Here is a 19,320-nt window from a genome sequence, read left to right on the forward strand (position 1 = left end):
TAATTAAATAATGGACTTCTTGAGATCAAAAAATTTGAAGCTGTAAATGAATTATGACTTTTGAAGTTTGATATCATTTCCAATAAATGGAAGAAATTTCTCTATCAATGGAGAAGGAAAATCAAATTAAATGACTTACAGAAAATTAATCTTGAAAGTGGTAACTAGAGGTTATCAATTTTGAGTTGGGTGACTAAATATTGTGGAAATTTAAGTCACAGCTGATCTATTTATCAAAGTATTGTGTACATTTTAAGTCATCTCATTTCATACTGCATTTGATATTGGTGGATTAGACTTTTTCAATTGAATTCTTGTTATATAAAAGTTATTTCATTTTGCTAACTCTTAGAACTTTATTTATTTCAAATAAAATTATCAAATGTTCTTCAATATATATTTTCATGCGACAAGTTGATGCAAAAGAGAAACATGAATGCAGACACAACACAACTTTTGAACTAATTATCGTTGAATGAGGATGAGACATTAGTTTGAGGGGGTGGTAATCTAGGAGCTTGTTGAGGGAGCTTGAAGGGTGGTGTGCTATTAGTAAAATAGTAATTTGGTAATTTTATGATTGGACTTCTGTTTTCCAGCTTCAACACTTCCAAAACTTGTTTATAGGGCAAAACTCAGCACCCCAATGATAGATGAGGGCAAAAGAACATCTGTGTCCCAAAGCATCAAACGAAATGACCCAAAGGCTCACTTGTCACTCGAAGAACATTCGAGTAGAGACCCATTTGTCAGAACAAGGAATACATTGTCCAGACAAAAGTTGCTTGACGTCAGTCATGGCTATCCAGAAGGAATCAAAATTATGTCTGCTGTACGTGGAAACTTAATGTTGAATATAAATAATTAATAATTAAATCAGCAACCCAGTTCCCGGACCCTAGAACATATGCAAACTTCCTCGGTGCAACTTCCACTCCGAATCAAAATGGGAACATCAAATTGATGAAAATGAATTTTTAAAGAGATATTTTATTGTAAAATTTACATCTTACTTTGGAAAAAATTATTCAGTTTACAACAAATAGCAATTCCTTAAAAATTTATTAACAACTCTCTCTATTATATGGATTTTTCAAATTTTGTCATTCATGACGAAAAAACTTTGAAGAACTAAAGTTCTTGATTACAGTACTTTGATGAGTTGTAACTCTAAATTAACGAGCGCTTGTTACATTCTCATTACTGTCGATTTTTGTTGAAGCAGAAAACCTTTATTTCCACAACTAATAAAATGGGAGAAAATTCAAAAATAAGAGAGCTTGATAGGTGTGATAAGTAGAGAAAAGAGGAAGTTTGGGAGAAATAGGAAAGTGGGGGGCTGGTTTCCAATATGGACAGAATGAAAGATGCTAAGTGGGATATCAAAAACGTATTTCTCAAGGGTTATGATGCTAGTGTGGTGAATTTACGAGACAAAAGTTGCAACTGAATGTTGATATCACTTTTGACACTCTATGTCTAAGCTCTGAAGGTAGTAACCTTTACTAAGATAAGAAAGTCTTTGATCTTCTTGTTAGTATTTTTCTTAAAAAGGAGGATTGGAAATTTTATAAGGAGAAGGGTGGGGTGTATGTTGCTTCGTCAAATAATTTATTTGGAAAAAATGTTTTGTAGCAGTAATGAAGGGTTTTTCATTTAATACCACAAATACATAATAAAAACAAAAATATAACAACAATTGGCTAGAACAAAATACGAGCTTTTACTTATCACCACAAATGTGGAACAATTCTTTTTTGAAATACAATATGGAGAACCACATGGACACCTTCTTTATAATAATTTGCAACACAAAGCTACAAACTATCACCAAGAGCTCCATAGACAATTAATGGGGATTTCTTATATACACATTTTAATATTGCCTTGGAAGTTTTCATCAAACCCTAACCATCAAGACTATCTAACTCTAAAATTACATATAGAGTCGATGTGATACACCTTTGACACTTATTTTGGAAATCATGCTCGACCCAACTTTGGAAGGTCATAACTTTCGAGTTGTTGCTCCAATTGGCCATTAAAACCAATTTTTAGAATTCTTAGCTTCTAATCTACAAGGCCTCAATTATGCAAGCTCCATTTGATCCCATTTTAGAGCCCATCTAGGACCTCTAATGCCTTCAATGTTGAGCCTAAGATTTTATACAAAAATTGTAAACCAAAAATCAACAATAACTCTGTGGATAGTCATGATATAGCACTAATATATCCAAGATGAGAATACAACTTTGAAATTAGAATATTCAAAGTTTTTATGACTAACTTACTAAGTAAAAAACCTTAAGAAATTACAACTCTACATTGAGACAACCTTTATTGAAGAAAAAAAAATTGGTGTGATGCAAGATTTCCCTTACACCCATGATGATCTTGCATTGGACACTGGGGTAGTTTGAGAAGTGGCTGCATCATGTCTGAAGTGTTTAGAGGAAAACCAAAATGGTTAACTTCCTCCTTTGGTAGCCATGATGAATCTTCTACTGGTCTTCCTTTCCACTTGGCCAAATGATGTTTCTATATTTTGTTCCTTGTGCTCTTTCCAGCACTACTATCCAATATCTCCTCAACTCCTTTCTAGCTAAACTAGTAGTTGCAATACTCCATTGTGCTTCTACAACTTCATCTCCATCACCTCCTTCTTAATACTATGTCAAATAGAAAATGTTAAATATTTGTCAAATATTTAGTTCTTACACAAAAGTCTACTTCATAAGCATTTCCAAAATCAATTCTTTTCACTATCTTGCATAGTTTAAACTTCTTCATTTTTAGCTTATTATATGTACTTATTAGAAAATAATCCTTTCTCAAATGAACCATAGCTTCATCTCCAATATGAAATTTCTTATACCTCATTTTCACATCTTCCTTAGTCTTGTACTACATATTCATCTTTGTATTATGTTGTTTTGCCTACTGATGGATATTATTCAAATATTCAACACAATATTCCACTTCAACATTGCTTATTTCTGCTTTATCCAACTATCTCAATTAAGAAGAATTTGTGACATTTCTCCCATATAAAATCTAGAATGGTGATTTACTAGTACTCTTGTTGATAGAATTATTATATGAAATTGTTTCCTATGGTAAAATTAGATCCCATCCTTTCAACTTACCTCCAATCAAACATCTTAGCTAATTCCCCAAACTCTAACTCACAACTTTTCATTGTCCATTAGTCTATGGATGATGTGATGAATAGAACTCCAAGTATATTTTCAATTTCTTCCACAATGTATGCTAGAAATACCCAACAAATTTAATATCTTGATCTAAAACTATACTCTTTGGAAGATAATATAGTCTCACTGCTTCTCTAAAAAATAACTCTAATAATGAATAGCATTACTAGTCTTGTAGGCAATGCAATGTTTCATCTTTGTAAATATATCCATTACTAAGAAAATAGAATCACACCCTTGCTGAGTCCTTAGAAAACTGAAAAAAAAATCCTTGTTGACATCCTACCATGGATTCTCTAGTATAGGTAATGGCTAATACAAATTTGAATTTTGCTTCAATCATTTTTCATCTTACATACTGTACAACTTTATACAAACTCTTTGACATATTGCTAAAACTATGATCAGTAATAATTCTCAACAACCAAAACAATAGTTTTATCTCTCCCAAAATGTTTAGCCAATCCTCCACTATGCTTTTCCTTGATGAGATTCTTCCTTGTAGAACTTTTGGAAATGCACAACTGACATCCTTTGACAATATACCATTTAGATTATGAAATCCAACTACTTTTTCTTGTTGTAATAGGTTGTGTACAAACCTTCCAAAGTTCACCAAAATTAGGATTCTTCAGATACAAATTCTTGAGTTCCTTGAACTAAACCACCTCAATCTGCATTCTTATTAGCAAAATTTGTCTTCTACTAAGATAATCTATAACTCTATTTGACAACCCACTCATGTGTTTCAGAAAAAAATGTATAACTCTACAAAAATTCAACCCATTTCAAATTGCTTTGGTTCAATTTACATTGACTATTTAAATATTACAAATCTTGATGAATATTATACCAAAAAAATCTCCTTAGGAAGAAGATTGTGTCTCCACTTCTTCAATGCTTGAGCTATAGCATAAAATTGTTGATCATAAGTAGAATATTTAATTTTATCATCATTCAAATTCTCACTAAAATAGGCAACATGTATACCTTCTTGGGTCAAAACAACTCCTATTGTTCTACCATTAACATCGAAGTCTACTTGCCATATGTTGTTAAAATCTAGAAGTGCTAAAATTCTATTTCAATAGATTAAAACTCTTATTTGCTCCTAGAGTCCACTTCAATTCTTTCCTATCCCCTCTCATTGGTTTAGTAAAGGGTCCACAAATTCTACTAAAGACTCTTATAATTTTTTTGTTAAAAATATCCTGTCCATGAAAATATCTACCTATGTTGAACTCTTTAGAGTAGATCATTAAGGGATAGCATTCAATTTCTCAGGGTCCATTTTAAGAAGTTCTACTCAGACTACAAATTTTAGGTACACCTACTCCAGTTTCTTACTATAGATCAAAATATTCTTTAGGTAAAAAATAAAAAACTTAGCTACAAACACCTTTAATACCTCATTCATGCACCTCATGAAAGTGTTTGGTGCATTGGTTTAGGCCAAAAGACATGACCAACCACTCATACAATTCTTCCCTTGCCTTGAAGACAGTCTTCCATTCAACTACTTTTATAATGTGAATCCAATGGTACCCCACCCATTACATCTATCTTGTGAAATATATAATTGTACACAAACAATCCTTAATATCATCCATCTAAGAAAATGGAAACATGTACTTGAGTATTTCTCCATTCTTCATTCTTTTTTGGTGTTAATACTACTAGTACGATACATGGACTTAGACTCTACCAACTCCACCCCTTTTGCAATGAATCATTCACTTGTGTTTTCAAGTCCTCACTTTCTACTAATGTCATTATGTGCACCTTTTTGTTTGGAAAACTAGTTTGTGGAATCAATTTTTTCTGGTGATTGGTCTTCCTTACTGTTGGTAACCCATGGGGCAGATTATCTAAAACTCTTACAAAAAATATCTCTAACTTTTGTAGGTACCCCTTTGGCTTCTTCTTTAGAATATGTGCAGGATCATGGTCAACCAAACTATGCCCTTAAGTTGTAATGAAAAATCAACAAATTAGGGTTATGTCAACTTGACATACAATTTTCAACTTGTTATGAACTTTCTATAAAAAGGTAGAGAGGAAATAATCTCTAAGAAATTGAATTTAATTTCTAAACTACTAGGCCTTATCTAAAAATAAATAAAATTTGATTGGTCAAAAATTTGAATTTTAATATAATAGTACAAAAATTTCAAGACAAAAATAAGTAGACATATATCTAACCACCTTAATCAAAATCAAATGACAATATTTTTTAATGAGATTCTATATATAAGAAGTAGAGTCATGCCCAAATGCAACACACATTTTTGGGTATTTTTATTCTAAATAATTAATTAATTTTGAATTTTCTACTATAGTAGTTTTGGAATTAAAAAATCTCATGTTTGACCACCTTAACTAATTCAAAAATCTAAAAAATTTAATTTTTATTTTTTATTTTCCTTATAGCAAGATAAGTATAGAATGTGATGCATCTTTTGGATTTCAAAAATGTTGTACCATTTGAAAGTTATAGTTGTTTTTCAATCAATATGTCAATTAACACTTTATACACAACTCCATTAGAAAATAAGTAATAATTACTTACTGAACACATAATTTGATAGACATTACATTTATGGAAAGATAATAAAATTCTTAAGAAACCCTCTTCATTTCATCAAACTTGGGTAAAAAATGGTCATCAGATACATGTTTGAATTAAAAAACACACAACAATAGGCCAAAAACATGTTTTCTAGACATTTTTAAATTGACCATGTAGGTTTTCTATCCAAAGATATATTATGCCTTATAAAGATATTAATTTTTTGGTTTAGTATGAGGACGGGTCAGAAAAATGTTGGAATAGATTTTGAAATACTTTGAGGCATTTTTGAACTAGATATTTTTTAGATCACCACTTTTTGGCACACCATGATCCTACACATACCCTTTACAATATTTTGGGATTATAGTAGAGCATATATGCTTAGGATTCATACCCTCTAGGAAATTTCATCCGTCAACAAAATATACTCTAGAAGCACTACATAAGATTTCATATATATCATTCAATGGGTTTATCTTATTTTTCATCCATCCTTTGTTAGTGTATAGGTATAGGCACATCCATGTCATGTACATCATTCTTGTCAAACTATTATTGTCTACACAAAAACATATGATATATATTAATAGGTATGATTTCACAAAGCACCTCATCCTAGGAGCTTCCAATCTTGAACTTCACTAAGCACTGGTCATTGACCATGACCTTGTGGTCATCCAACACCCAAGTAATAGGGTATGATGTAGGTGTTTCTACCTCTATATTGTTAACTTTGTGACCATCTTTTCTGAAACCATATAGATATTACTTCCAACATTAATGATCACACCATAAAACTTATCTTCACATTTGCACCTTGTGAAAAATAAACTCTTCATTAGGTTCATTCTCACCACTCAGTAGAATTCTTTTGTTAACTAAGACTTCTCCTCTTTTATCATCTTAAAAATGTGATCCTTTGATATCTTCATCAACATATGCAACTCTTGTCTAACCTTCCACTCTTCTATTAGTCCTTCCTTGGCACTGAGGACATTGAAACATTGTATTCCATTCTTGTTCACTATGAAAATAATTTCCATCAAAACCTCCTCTTCTAGATCCTTGCCCTCTTCCTCTTTTTCTTTGATATATATTTTTTTGATTATGAAAATTATTGGAATTGTTTCCCCTCTCATTTTGACTGATGTTGCTTCCCTCATTATTGCTATTTCGATCATCATTTCAGCTTTCATAAGACCATCCACCAGATCTTTCACCATGACCTCTACCACTATTTTTGTTATCAATTTTTTGCTTATCTTCTCGTCAACTCTTAGGGAAAACTGATATATCTCCTTAATACTGCTCACTAGAACCAAAATCAGCTCCTCCTGAGTTGATTGAGGAGCATCTAATGGTAATAGATTTATGCAAGTTATCTACATGTAAAAGGGCTTTCCATAAAAAAGATTAATTGTAAAAGGATTTGCACAAAAATGGGGCATTGATTTTGATTAGATATTATCTCTTGTTAAAATAACTTCTATTCATACTATTTTAAGTATTGAGGCTACCAAAGATTTGTATTTGGAGAAGCTTTATGTTAAAACAATCTTTCCTCATGGTGATTTGGATGAAGAGATATATATATATGACACAACCACAAGGATTTGAGGTCAACAGTAAGAATAAATTAGGGTGCAGATTGTAGAAAGATTGATATGGCTTGAAGTAAGCACCTTAGGAATGGTATCATCAATTTGATAGTTTAATGCATAGGCATGAATAGAGCAAGTGTCATTGTGTAAAAGAACAAACTTATGTCACCCTTTGTGATATCTAGAAGGGTTACAGCCAAACATATTCTAGTCATACAACCATGGTAAGTTTCCTTGTCAATGTGGTGTGTACAATTATGGTTGAAACACTTTCGATTGAAAGGGTTTCGATTGTAACCTCAACACTTTATATAAATGCCAAAAATCACTTTTCAGCTATCATTTCCACTATAGTGGTTACAAAATTCTTGGAGAGTGGTTAAGGTGTTTCGGCCGTAACAAGTTAGTGGTTTTTAAAAAAATTTAAATTTTTTTAAAGTTATATTTTATTAGTAAATGTTAATGGTAGTCAACTTAATTGTTTTCTATGTGTTTTATTAGTGAATTATTTAGATTTGTTAATTTTTAATATATTGAAATTGTTTTTCAGATTTTTTAGTAAATTATTTAAAACATAAGCAAGAATGTAGTCAAACATTGGGTAAAAATGTAGGAAAATATTAAGTAAAATATAGTCAAAAATAAATTATTTAGAAGTAGAATGTAGTCAAACATTAGCTAAAAATAAACAAAATTAACTTTTTTATATTCAAATTTGAGATTAAAACCTAGCATTAATTTCTAAAAATATATACAACACTTGTACATTTATATGAAACTTAGACAAATTGTTTAAACCTGTAGCTAAATCAAAATATAATTTAGTAAAAACCTTAAGTTACATATGTACACTTAGTTATAATTTAATCAAGAATTTTATTTTTTTTATTGCATATACATGTACATGTACACACATTTATTTTTTACATTTGCATGAGCATGTTGAAATACATTAGATATGGTCTCTAAAATAATTTGTTTTAAAATACATGTACATGATTGCCTAGCACCATACATTTAATGTTGTGTATTTATATATGTGTGTTTCAAATTAAATTTAACTTTTAATAATTTTAATCTATACACTTGTATGTTTATATATGTGTGTGTGTGTGTGTGTGTGTGTGTGTGTGTGTGTGTGTATGCATGTATAGATCTCTAGATATTTATCACATTTTGTCTCTTATAGCTTCATACTCATATCCTCATACATTATATACACATATACATTATGACATCTGGTTTAGGGGATCGTGCTCCTGCATCCTTAGGGGATCCTAGTGTCCATAGATGGGGTCAAAGTGTTGAGTCTGGCAAAACATGCAGATCCACATCCTCCATTGAAGATAGACAATAGTTATTTAGAGATACACTTGCAAGATTATCTGATGCTATAGAGGTTCTAGACTTCTCACTTTCCTCTTCTACCACCCTCCCTAATAGGGAGAAGATAATAACAATGTGAGCAGAGTTTTTTTGTATGATTCATACCATTGAATCATACAACCCTTTTTTGTATATTAGTATTAAGACATTTTATTCTTCTCTATCTCAAAGTGTCACTGGCACTATGAAGTATAGATAGGTTGACATTGAGATCTCCACTACCATGGTGAAGACCATGTTTCCATTTTACACAAATAGAGCTAGAGTTAGAAGCTACTCTATGACAAAGTGTACTGATGAGCTCATCGCACCATTTATATATCCTCATTGGTTGGCTACTCATCATAGATGGCCATAGAAGGATGAGTTCCCTCTATATTTCTACAAACAATTATTTTTAGAATTTAATTTATAGCACGATGTTGATTACATAGATTATCTAGGTCATGTTGGGCAGGGTTTGCATAGACTTTTAGAGAGATTCAGAGTCATGGACACTCTTGTGCCCATTAATAAATGGGCAATGGTGGGTCAAAACCTTTTAGTTATGCTAAAAGGTCCAGAGACGGTTGATGAAAGCCTAAGTGTTCCTAATGGCATAATTAGGACATAGATTTATTCAAGCATTGCTAATGTTGCAACACAGTTGCAGGAGATTTGTTCAGATTGGTGTGGTAGATATATGTTATGGTATCAAGGTACTGTTCCCACAACTACATAGTCTAGCATAGGTGTTGATGATGCATATGGGATAGCAGACATAACTTCTCCACTAGAGGATTTTGTAGTCTCAAATGTGGAGGCATTGTGTTGTTTAGGATCCTATTTAGCATCTGATCTTTTGGAGCATTATCTATAGTTATAGAGATTCCACTTTTTGATATCAACACTTAGATCAGTCATATTCTGTCACATACAATAGGATCACAGGGTTCATAGAGGTAGGAGGATATTCTTGCACTTTCGACTACACTTGTTGCTACACAATCCCCTACAAGACCAGCCCCAACTACCCAAGACCCTGTAGCACCATCCCCAGCTACTCAAGACCCTACAACACCCCCTCTACTTAGGATTTGACTACTAGGTAGCCTTGTCTATTTACCTCTATGCTTTCATATGACATTATCGACTTGGATGCTAATAATGTTTTATCATTGCATGATTCAAATATCAGTTAGATCACAAAAGCATTACATGATGCTATGGTAAATATGTCTATATGTTTAAAATTATTTTAATTATAGTAAAATTTATAGTTAAACATATATGAACAAGAATATATTCTTGATACAATATAATTTGTATGTACATATATATGTATATATGTGTGTGTTTGTGTATGTGTGGTATTGGGTTTGAGTGATAGTATGTTATGTTTTTGTGATCTGTAAACACCAACAGATCCTACATGTTGTGAGTCTCAGGTATGTTGCAATTTAAATATATATTTGATTTATATATATGATATAATTTATCTTCACATAATTTGACACTATCATTTGACATAGGGTTCAGACGCAGCTGATAGACCTTTTTGGGGACATGGATCAGGAGGGAGATGTAGTTGATTATATGGCCTTTTATTTTATATGTTATTTTGGAGAAATTTGATATAATATTTGGATGTACATGTTTATATGGATACTTTCATGTTTTATATATTTTATTTGGATATATGATTGATATGATATTTTAAGACATTTGATACATGATATATTTATACATTTGATATGGGTACATTATTCTCCATATATATTTTATTATAGATATGTACATGTCTTAGATGTTATTTCATAGATGTATATGTACATATGTTCATGTTGAATGTGCATGCATGTTTTCAATATTCATATTTTTATTTATGTGTTATTCATGTTTCTGTATATGTTATTCATCCTAATGCCTTAATTTAGTTGTAATTAAATGACATGTCTTAAGGGGAGATCCTAAATTATATATAAGAATGTAGATTAAAATGTATTTTTTATTTCATAGATGTATGTATATATATCCATGTTAAAAGTAGACATGTATATGTATATATTTGTTCAATATTCACATTTTTATGTATATGTTATTGATCTTAATGTCTTTATCTAAGTGTAATTAACTATGTTTAATGACATGTCTTAAGGGGAGTGTTGGAAATGATAGAAAGGATCATGAGTGAAGAATAATATAATGGGTAAAGAATGTTTTCATTCCTTGTTTTGTCATTAATGTCAAACTTGCTACTTGCAGGAATGACAATTGCTTAAGTGATCCAAACACTATCAATTGGTTGATTGACAAGGAGAAGACAATCAATAAGATGTAACTAGAGCACCTAGAGAAAGGTTGAAGTTATGATGTTGTAATGAATTATAAGGATCAGCTAAGCCATTGATGAAATAGTGTATTGATGACATACTCTAAGAGGACGGACACACTAAGACACATCAAAGATGTAAGATTAAATTAAGTCATTTCTAAAGCATAACTAAGTTCATTGGAGAGAGCCAAGCAAGTTCAACTTTAGTGTGAGCTGAGTGATTATTTAGGTGTCGAGTAACACATAATCTTTCAGGTGTTGAGTATCAGAAAAAGGTAATGGATGCCGAGAAATTTTCTTCAGGTGCCGAGCATCAGTAAATACAGTAGGAGCCAAGTAACATAGAAGGTGCCAAGCATCAGTAAACCAATGATACCGAGTTGCTGCATTATTTGTTAAGTCTTAGATTCTCTAGATCAGTAAGGATAAGTTTGTTACATTGAAATTTTTGAATTAGTTGGATGATAAGGATGATGAGTAGATATCATAGAATATCATGTGAACCATGCAAACTAATTCAAGGAAAATGCTAATGGATTTATCATGAAGTTTCTAGAAGAATCAATTTGGAGGGAAAATAATATCATTTTCTTAGATCAAATTAAGATTTGAGTGGTAAATGAAAAAAAAAAAATCTTTATAAGGAGTTATAGGTCAGAGATCAAGAGACTGCACGAGGGAGTTGGTCATCAGTGTGGTCATGTAAAGAAGCCAAAAGAAGGCTAGTGTGAAGTGTCAAGAAGAGGACACTGTGAGGAGTAAGAACAAAGTATGAAGACTTTGAGTTGATCAAGTGACCATAAGAGTGAATTGTCATTACGAGTGGAAGAAATCAAGGAGACAGATCTTGAAGGGTGAACAAGCTGTTAGCATTGTAAGGAAGAAAAGCCAAGCAAAAAAAAGAACTAAAGAGTGATCTAAAATTTGCAAGGATAGGGTTGCAATCTTTATCAGGTCAAAACCCTTCTAATACTTTGTTATCATTGTATTAGATATTGAAATCCTACATTGCTAGGTTAGCTTAATAGTTAGGTGGATAAGCCTCAGGAAAAGGATAGAAGATCCCCAGGAGAAGGATAAAGAGATCCTCAAGAGAAGGATAAAGAGATCCTCACGAGAAGGATAAAGAGATCCTTAGGAGAAGGATAGGAGATCCTTAAGAGGAGGATAGGAGATCCTTAGAGAGGGATAAAAGATTCTTTTGAGAAGGTAACTATAAATCCCATGGACTTGGTTGAGCCTAACAACTCTATGTAAATCCTTTAATAGGGTGGCATTCTGAGTTGAATGTTCTTAAGTCCTCTAATAGGGCACACTCGTAATAGGGTGTAGAAATACATTAATAGGGTCACATCTTCTAGTGTGTAAAGCCTTTAACAAGGTAGACCATCAGAAGTGGTTGAAATTAATTATGCAGTTTTTTTTTTTGTGTCATCCCCACCCCAGTTTTACCTTCTTAATCTTGGAGGGTTTTTGAGTCACCAAAATCCTTTGTGTTATGGTGTGATGCATGTTTACTTTTCATGATTGTTTAATGTTTAATTGCATCCATGATAAGAAAGTAAAAAGAATAGTACTTCTGATTCACTCTCATTTTATTAGAAAGTTTTGATTGGACATTATTGGACCTTGAATAATTGATCCCCCCCCCCCCCCCCCCCTCTCAGTTATTCTAAAGAATTCTAATAGGGAGATCCTAAATTATACATAAGAATTTAGATTAATGAATATTTTATTTCATAGATGTATGTAAATATGTTCATGTTGAATGTAGAAATGTATGTTTTCAATATTCATGCTTATATATATGTTATTTTTTTAATGCCTTAATCTAAGTATAATTAACTATATTTAATGAAATTTCTTAAGGGGAGATCCTAAGCTGTACATATATAAGAATGTAGATTAATGTACAGGTAAGAATATAACATATAAATGTACATAAGAACATATAAAGAGTATGACCTAAAGAATACATGTTACAACATTTAATTAATAAAAGTTAATACATATAAGAACATAAATATTATATACAAACATAAAGCATGTATATAAATACATACAAATATTAAATGGGTTGTCTTAAGGAGAGGTCCTAAAAAGGCGGTACTAAGGGGATGTCCTAATAGGTGGTCTTAAGGGGAGGTCAGGTAATAGGTGGTCTTAAGGGGAGGTTAGGTAATAGGTGGTCCTAAGGGGAGGTTCTAAGAGGTGGTCTTAAGGGGAGGTCCTAAGAGGTTGTCTTAAATGAGATATTCATGTCTAATTTAAATAAAAATAATAAAACATGTCTAATTTTGCATATCCGAGATAAATGATCCAATGTATACAAATTTATAAAACAAATATCCTATCAACATTAAATGTGAAAGTATAAGAGCTATATAGACATAGCTAAAGTAGAGCTCCACAAACATTGTATTGTTAGGATCCTCTCTAATTTTTATTATCTCTAGAATTTTTTCATGTTGTTCAATAGACAATTTCTGCTTTTGATTTCCATGACTTCCTCTTCTATGTATTGCTTCAAATTGTAACTATGTTGCTATAGCATAGTTACTGTAATGTAAAACTTTTCCTCCAGGCTTGTATTCAATAAATTCAATACCACTATCAGTTACCCTTGTTTGTTGATAATATGTTCCTTCAATAACAACTAATCCCATTAGATATGACTATTCATCAACATCTATAGTTCCTTCTAGCAACTTGTGTTTTTCTTTTGTGCATCTTAAAAGATAATAGCCCACATTTTCCACATTATTTGCTAAGGCTTGAACTGCAAAAATATCTCCTACATGTATATAAAAATAGATAAATTATATAAATTAATTTTAAAATAAATATACATGTAAATTTATATATATATATATATATATATATATATATATGTATGTAAGTATTTATGTATGTATGTATGTATGTATGTATGTATGTATATATGCACACAAACCTACCATAACTAAATAAAAGATGTTCTCATAATTAGCTGAATATATAAGATCATGAATGTCAATGTCAATGTCAACATCTTAAAAAGGAGGCTTTCTAACTATCTCCTTCAAATTCCAATGTGAAACATATCCATTCACAATATTTTCACATACACTCACTAGATTGTCCTTAATGTAGTCATCACATAAAGATGTTTTCTCTCTTACTTTAATTAATAGAGGCTTATGGTTTCCTATAGTCATCACTTGATGTAAACTTCTAATATCAGAAATTGTTTGACAATTGTTTGGATTAGATCAATCTATATATGTTACAAATACAAAAAGTAATTGTCATATTTCAAAATATATATTTAATAAAAAACTTGAATTTGAAAAATACATTAAAAATAAATATAAAGTTCACCTTTCACTTCCCAAAAGTAATGCTTATTGTATTTAGTATCTTGAGTAGCAAAATGAACTTTGCACCATTCAATAATTTGATTTGTACTCTCTATCCTATTCCTTGTATGTACATACAACATTCAAATAAATAATTTAAAATATATACCCCACACACACACACGCACACACACACACACACACACACACACACACACACACACACATGTATGTATGTATCTATGTATATGTATGTATGTATATGTATGTCTAGAGAAGATGTGTCACACATATGTATGTATGTATCTATGTATATGTATGTCTAGAGAAGATGTGTGTGTGTGTGTGTGTGTGTGTGTGTGTGTGTGTGTATGCTACTAGTACTAAACATCAACATTAAATGCATATTTATTTGTAAGTTCATGTTTTCAAAATGCACACTTTTACACATGCTGCATGCTCTATCATGCTCTCCTTTTCCATGTCCACTTTCAAAGAAATTTCATAAAAATCTAACATTGGTTCTAGCATGTTGCATTTCTAACCAATTAAATACTTTTGCAAATTTGAATTGTCCTGTGAACATGAAATGATAAGTAGAAACAATTACCTATGCACATGTATCAAATCAAAATAGGAATGTACAAATAAATATAAGTTAAAATAAAGTTAAATAAATGTGTAAGTTCATGTATACTAACCTGCACAACCATTAGACTGAATCTAGTGCTTTGAAACATTTATTCCATGATTTTTAAAGTCTTCAAAGAACATTGCGAAACAATGAGCCACACAACTCCTATCATAAACTCTATCATCACTAATATAGAAATGAGCCTCTTTGATGATGATGTGTTCATTTTCATCCAACCTTTCTATCTCATCCACCTCAAACTGTGCATGTCTATAGGTCACTTGCACAAATATTGGAACTTGTTTAGAATGAAAATATTGCCCTTAAAGCTCTATTTGAGGGGCAAATGTGTAATTCTCAAAAAAATCTACAAGTAAAAGTATAAAATAGGTGGAAAACAATTTTTTGAATCACAAAACTATTTAGCTTGCCCTCGTAAACCATGAAAATCTTGGATATGTGGATATATCAATGGATGAAACTTGGTCATAAACTCATCATAATGCAATTCACTCTCCTTCAATACATTTTTTTTGGATTAATCTCCTATCTTATTTTGGTATGTCTTATATTCATATCTCATCCATGAAACTAGTGTTGATTGATTAATATTCTCAATTTGCATTAAATTTTTATGTAAATCTCCACAATCTTCACATTGATTTTTGATGCATTGCACTTTGAACTGGTCAGAATCTTCTAATTTATCACATAATATGGACTTCACAAATTGTGTTGTACTACTACGGATGGCCAAATTAAGATCAAGTACTGCCATAAATTTTTTATATGATTGCAAATGTAGACCGAATTCAACATGATTTTGATAACAACAAGTTTCATGCATCTTATTTATGCATACAAAGGAAGGACGCAAACTCTCAAACATTGTTTGACATATTTTTACATTTGAAAATTCCTACTTGAATGTTTGAAATAATTCACTTTGAGTTATATATATGAAATGTTTCGGATGTTCAATTTTTTCCCCTCTCTCTTGATCTTTAATTTGTATAGTATCATGTCTGTTGGAAGGAACAATAGAATGAGTAGTCCAAAATTCAATAACTTATCTTTTTACATCTTCAAAAATTCTATCTTTTTGAGGAACTCTAGAAATACTCACCTAGTTATTCTTAATGTTATCATCTAGCATATTGCTCCTCTTGATGTATCTCTGAACAATTCTTGTATATATTTTTAGTACATCAAAAATTGCACGTACCAATTTTCTATGTGTTAATTTTCTACTAGATATAGTAGTCATCAATTGTCTACATGCATTACTCAAATCACCTCCTTGAGTTGTGTTGTCAATTTTTTTATAAGCATTTTGCAAGTTTTCAACTATTGTTTTATTAATATTATGTGCATGGTTTTTCCTATTATCAACACCCAACAACTCCAACATAAGTCTCATATCTTTTCTCCTAGATAACTTGACAAATAATTGTGCCTGTCCAAATATACTATTATCTTTAAAATATTCATCCCACATGTTTTGACAATGATTTCTAATAGTTTTATCATTTATCATATTCTTAGATGGAATTTGGTTAAAAATTAGTTCCTCATTCAAATCCATAAAATTTTCTATGTCTTTTAATTTGTTTCAGTCATTAGAACTGCCAATTTCTTCCTCTTCATTACTTTCATCCTCTTCATGAATCTCATCCTCTTTAGGAATTTTAGTAGGTTGGTTTTGGTTACATTTTGTATGACCTTTCATTTTGTCATGTCTTATTTTAGAATATTTCCTCGATCTTTTCTTTGCACTACCCATTGAATACTTCAATCTATAGAAAAGAAGAAGAAGAAGATTTCACTAGATACCAGCTAATGCTTCAATATAGAATACATAAAAATAAGTAAATAGGAAAAAAACATCTTAAAAATATTTGATGCTTTACAGTTGTGACTAAATCCATAAAATAGTTGCTAAAAATGGCTTCAAAAAGTGTTGTCTTCTAAAAATGCTCTTTTTTTTCATTGTTTTCTATATTTATTAAAAAAAGGGAAACAATTATTTTATTTTATATGAAATAGTCAAATTAACCACTAGTGGTTTGATAGGCTAATAGGGGTTATGGCCAAAACACTTTTGATTGGAAGTGTTTCAACCAGAAGGGTTTCAGCCATAACTATCTACATGACATCCTACGTGGCAGCCACATGAGCAAAAATAAGAACCTCTATAAACATCTCACTTTAAAGGCCAATTTGTCCTACTAAAATGAAGCTTTTTCTTAAAACTAAAAATATATTTTTGTAGATCTTAGAGTCAAGATTATGATCATATAATTTTATTATTATTTTGATAATCTATAATATCTTATAGTTTGAAAATATTACAAGTAGGTATTTTAATATTCAGGAAGATGTCTATTCAAAAATATATAACTAATAGTAAATCATGTTAAAAAATTATTATATTTTAATGCTACACTAGAGGAGAGAGTCTTCTTCAAGAATATGTAATTTGTTTTAAAAAATATGTAGATTTGATCGAAAAAGTTTGATAGGAGAAAAAATCGTCAATTTCTGATAATTTTGACTTTGACCAATTATAACTTGAAAATTATTAGCTGAATTTCAATTTTTATTTTTAGATGCACTAGTATACATTTCAACTCTAACATATTCCATAATCAAACCAAAATATGATCATTTTCATATATTTGTTTGATGGGAAAAAAACTCCATAATTTTAGCATTTTAAAAAAATTTAAAAATAGACTTTGAAAATTCAAACATAAATAAAATTTTCACTCAATTTTTAAAAACAATTACAGATATAAACTTAATCCAATATTATGCATTTCATTAGTTTACATCATCTTCAAATTCTAAACACAAATGCCACTTTTCTGTCATTAAAGTTGAGGAGTTTAAATTTTGATATCACTTTCCTTTATAAAAGGTGACACAAGTTTGTGCTTTTACCACATTCAGATTATTTTGTTTATTTTAAGAGTTTGGATGGTGAAAACTACATTAATTTATGTTTATATGTTGATGACATTCTTGTAGCTGGGTCTACCATGGATCACATCAAGGGGTTAAAAGAAAGGTTAGCACATTCATTTTCTATGAAGGATTTGGGGGATGCAAAATAAATCCTTGGTCTGAATATTTGTAGAGATAGGAAGAACATAAAATTGACAATATCATGAGATAAATATATTGAGAAGGTATTGCAATATTTTTCTATGGTGAATGCCCAAGCTATCAGCACAACTTTACCTAGTCATTTGAAGTTGACTAGGAGATGTATCCAAGGACATAAGAAGAGGAGGATAAGAAGTCCAAGATACCTTATCCTTCAACTATAGGAACCTTGATGTATGATATGGTATGTACAAGACTAGATATTTCACATGTAGTGAGACTCATTAGAAGGGATATGAGTCATCTTGGACTTGCGCATTGGAATGTAGTCAAATGGATTCTCAAATATTTAAGAGGAACATCAAATAAGTATTTACACTTTGGGGGATCTAATACTAACTTATCGGGCTATGTTGACTCAAATTTGTTAGGGGATATTGATACCATGTAGATTAATAGAGGTTATATATTTAATGTCTGTGGGGAAGTAGTGAGATGGGTCTCTTGATTGTAGAAGGTTAATGCCTTATCCACTACAAAGGAAAAGTATGTTGCTACAACAACATAAACCAAGGAGATGATGTGGCTCCATTTCTTCCTAGAAGAATTAGGACACCCATAGAGGGATAATTATTTGTATATAGATAGCTAGAGTGTCATTCATCTTGTAAATAATTATGTACCAAACACATCCAATTGCTGTACCATTTGACTTAGTTGATTTTGGATGAAGGATACTTAAAGCTGGACAAGATACATATAGATGACAATCTAGAAAATATATTTACAATAGTAGTGACAAGGGAGTATTTGAACTCCTCTTCACCTTCGATTTCTCTTCTTTACTAAACAAAACAAAAGAATAGATGAGTCTAGGGTAGTTTGATTTAGTGGGAGCCTCATGGAGTAATAGCAATAATATAAGATTAATCTCAAAGAGGGAGATTGTTAGCTTGTGGTGACTAGTCAAGGAAGTATTGTACATACTCAATTCCTTGGTGGGGTATATGGTCAGGCTAGGACTCGGGTAGGGGTTGGGGGTAGCATCCCCCAATGTAACCATGGTTGATAGGCTAGGGCTATCAAAGGTTCGGTGGCATAGTCCCTAGATTTTTTTTGTGGGCTATTTTATTAGTATTTTTGGGTCAAGATGTT

Source organism: Cupressus sempervirens, chromosome 10 (genome assembly GCF_028749045.1).
Source record: "Cupressus sempervirens isolate cs-2001-9-10 chromosome 10, ASM2874904v1, whole genome shotgun sequence".
Taxonomy (NCBI): domain Eukaryota; kingdom Viridiplantae; phylum Streptophyta; class Pinopsida; order Cupressales; family Cupressaceae; genus Cupressus; species Cupressus sempervirens.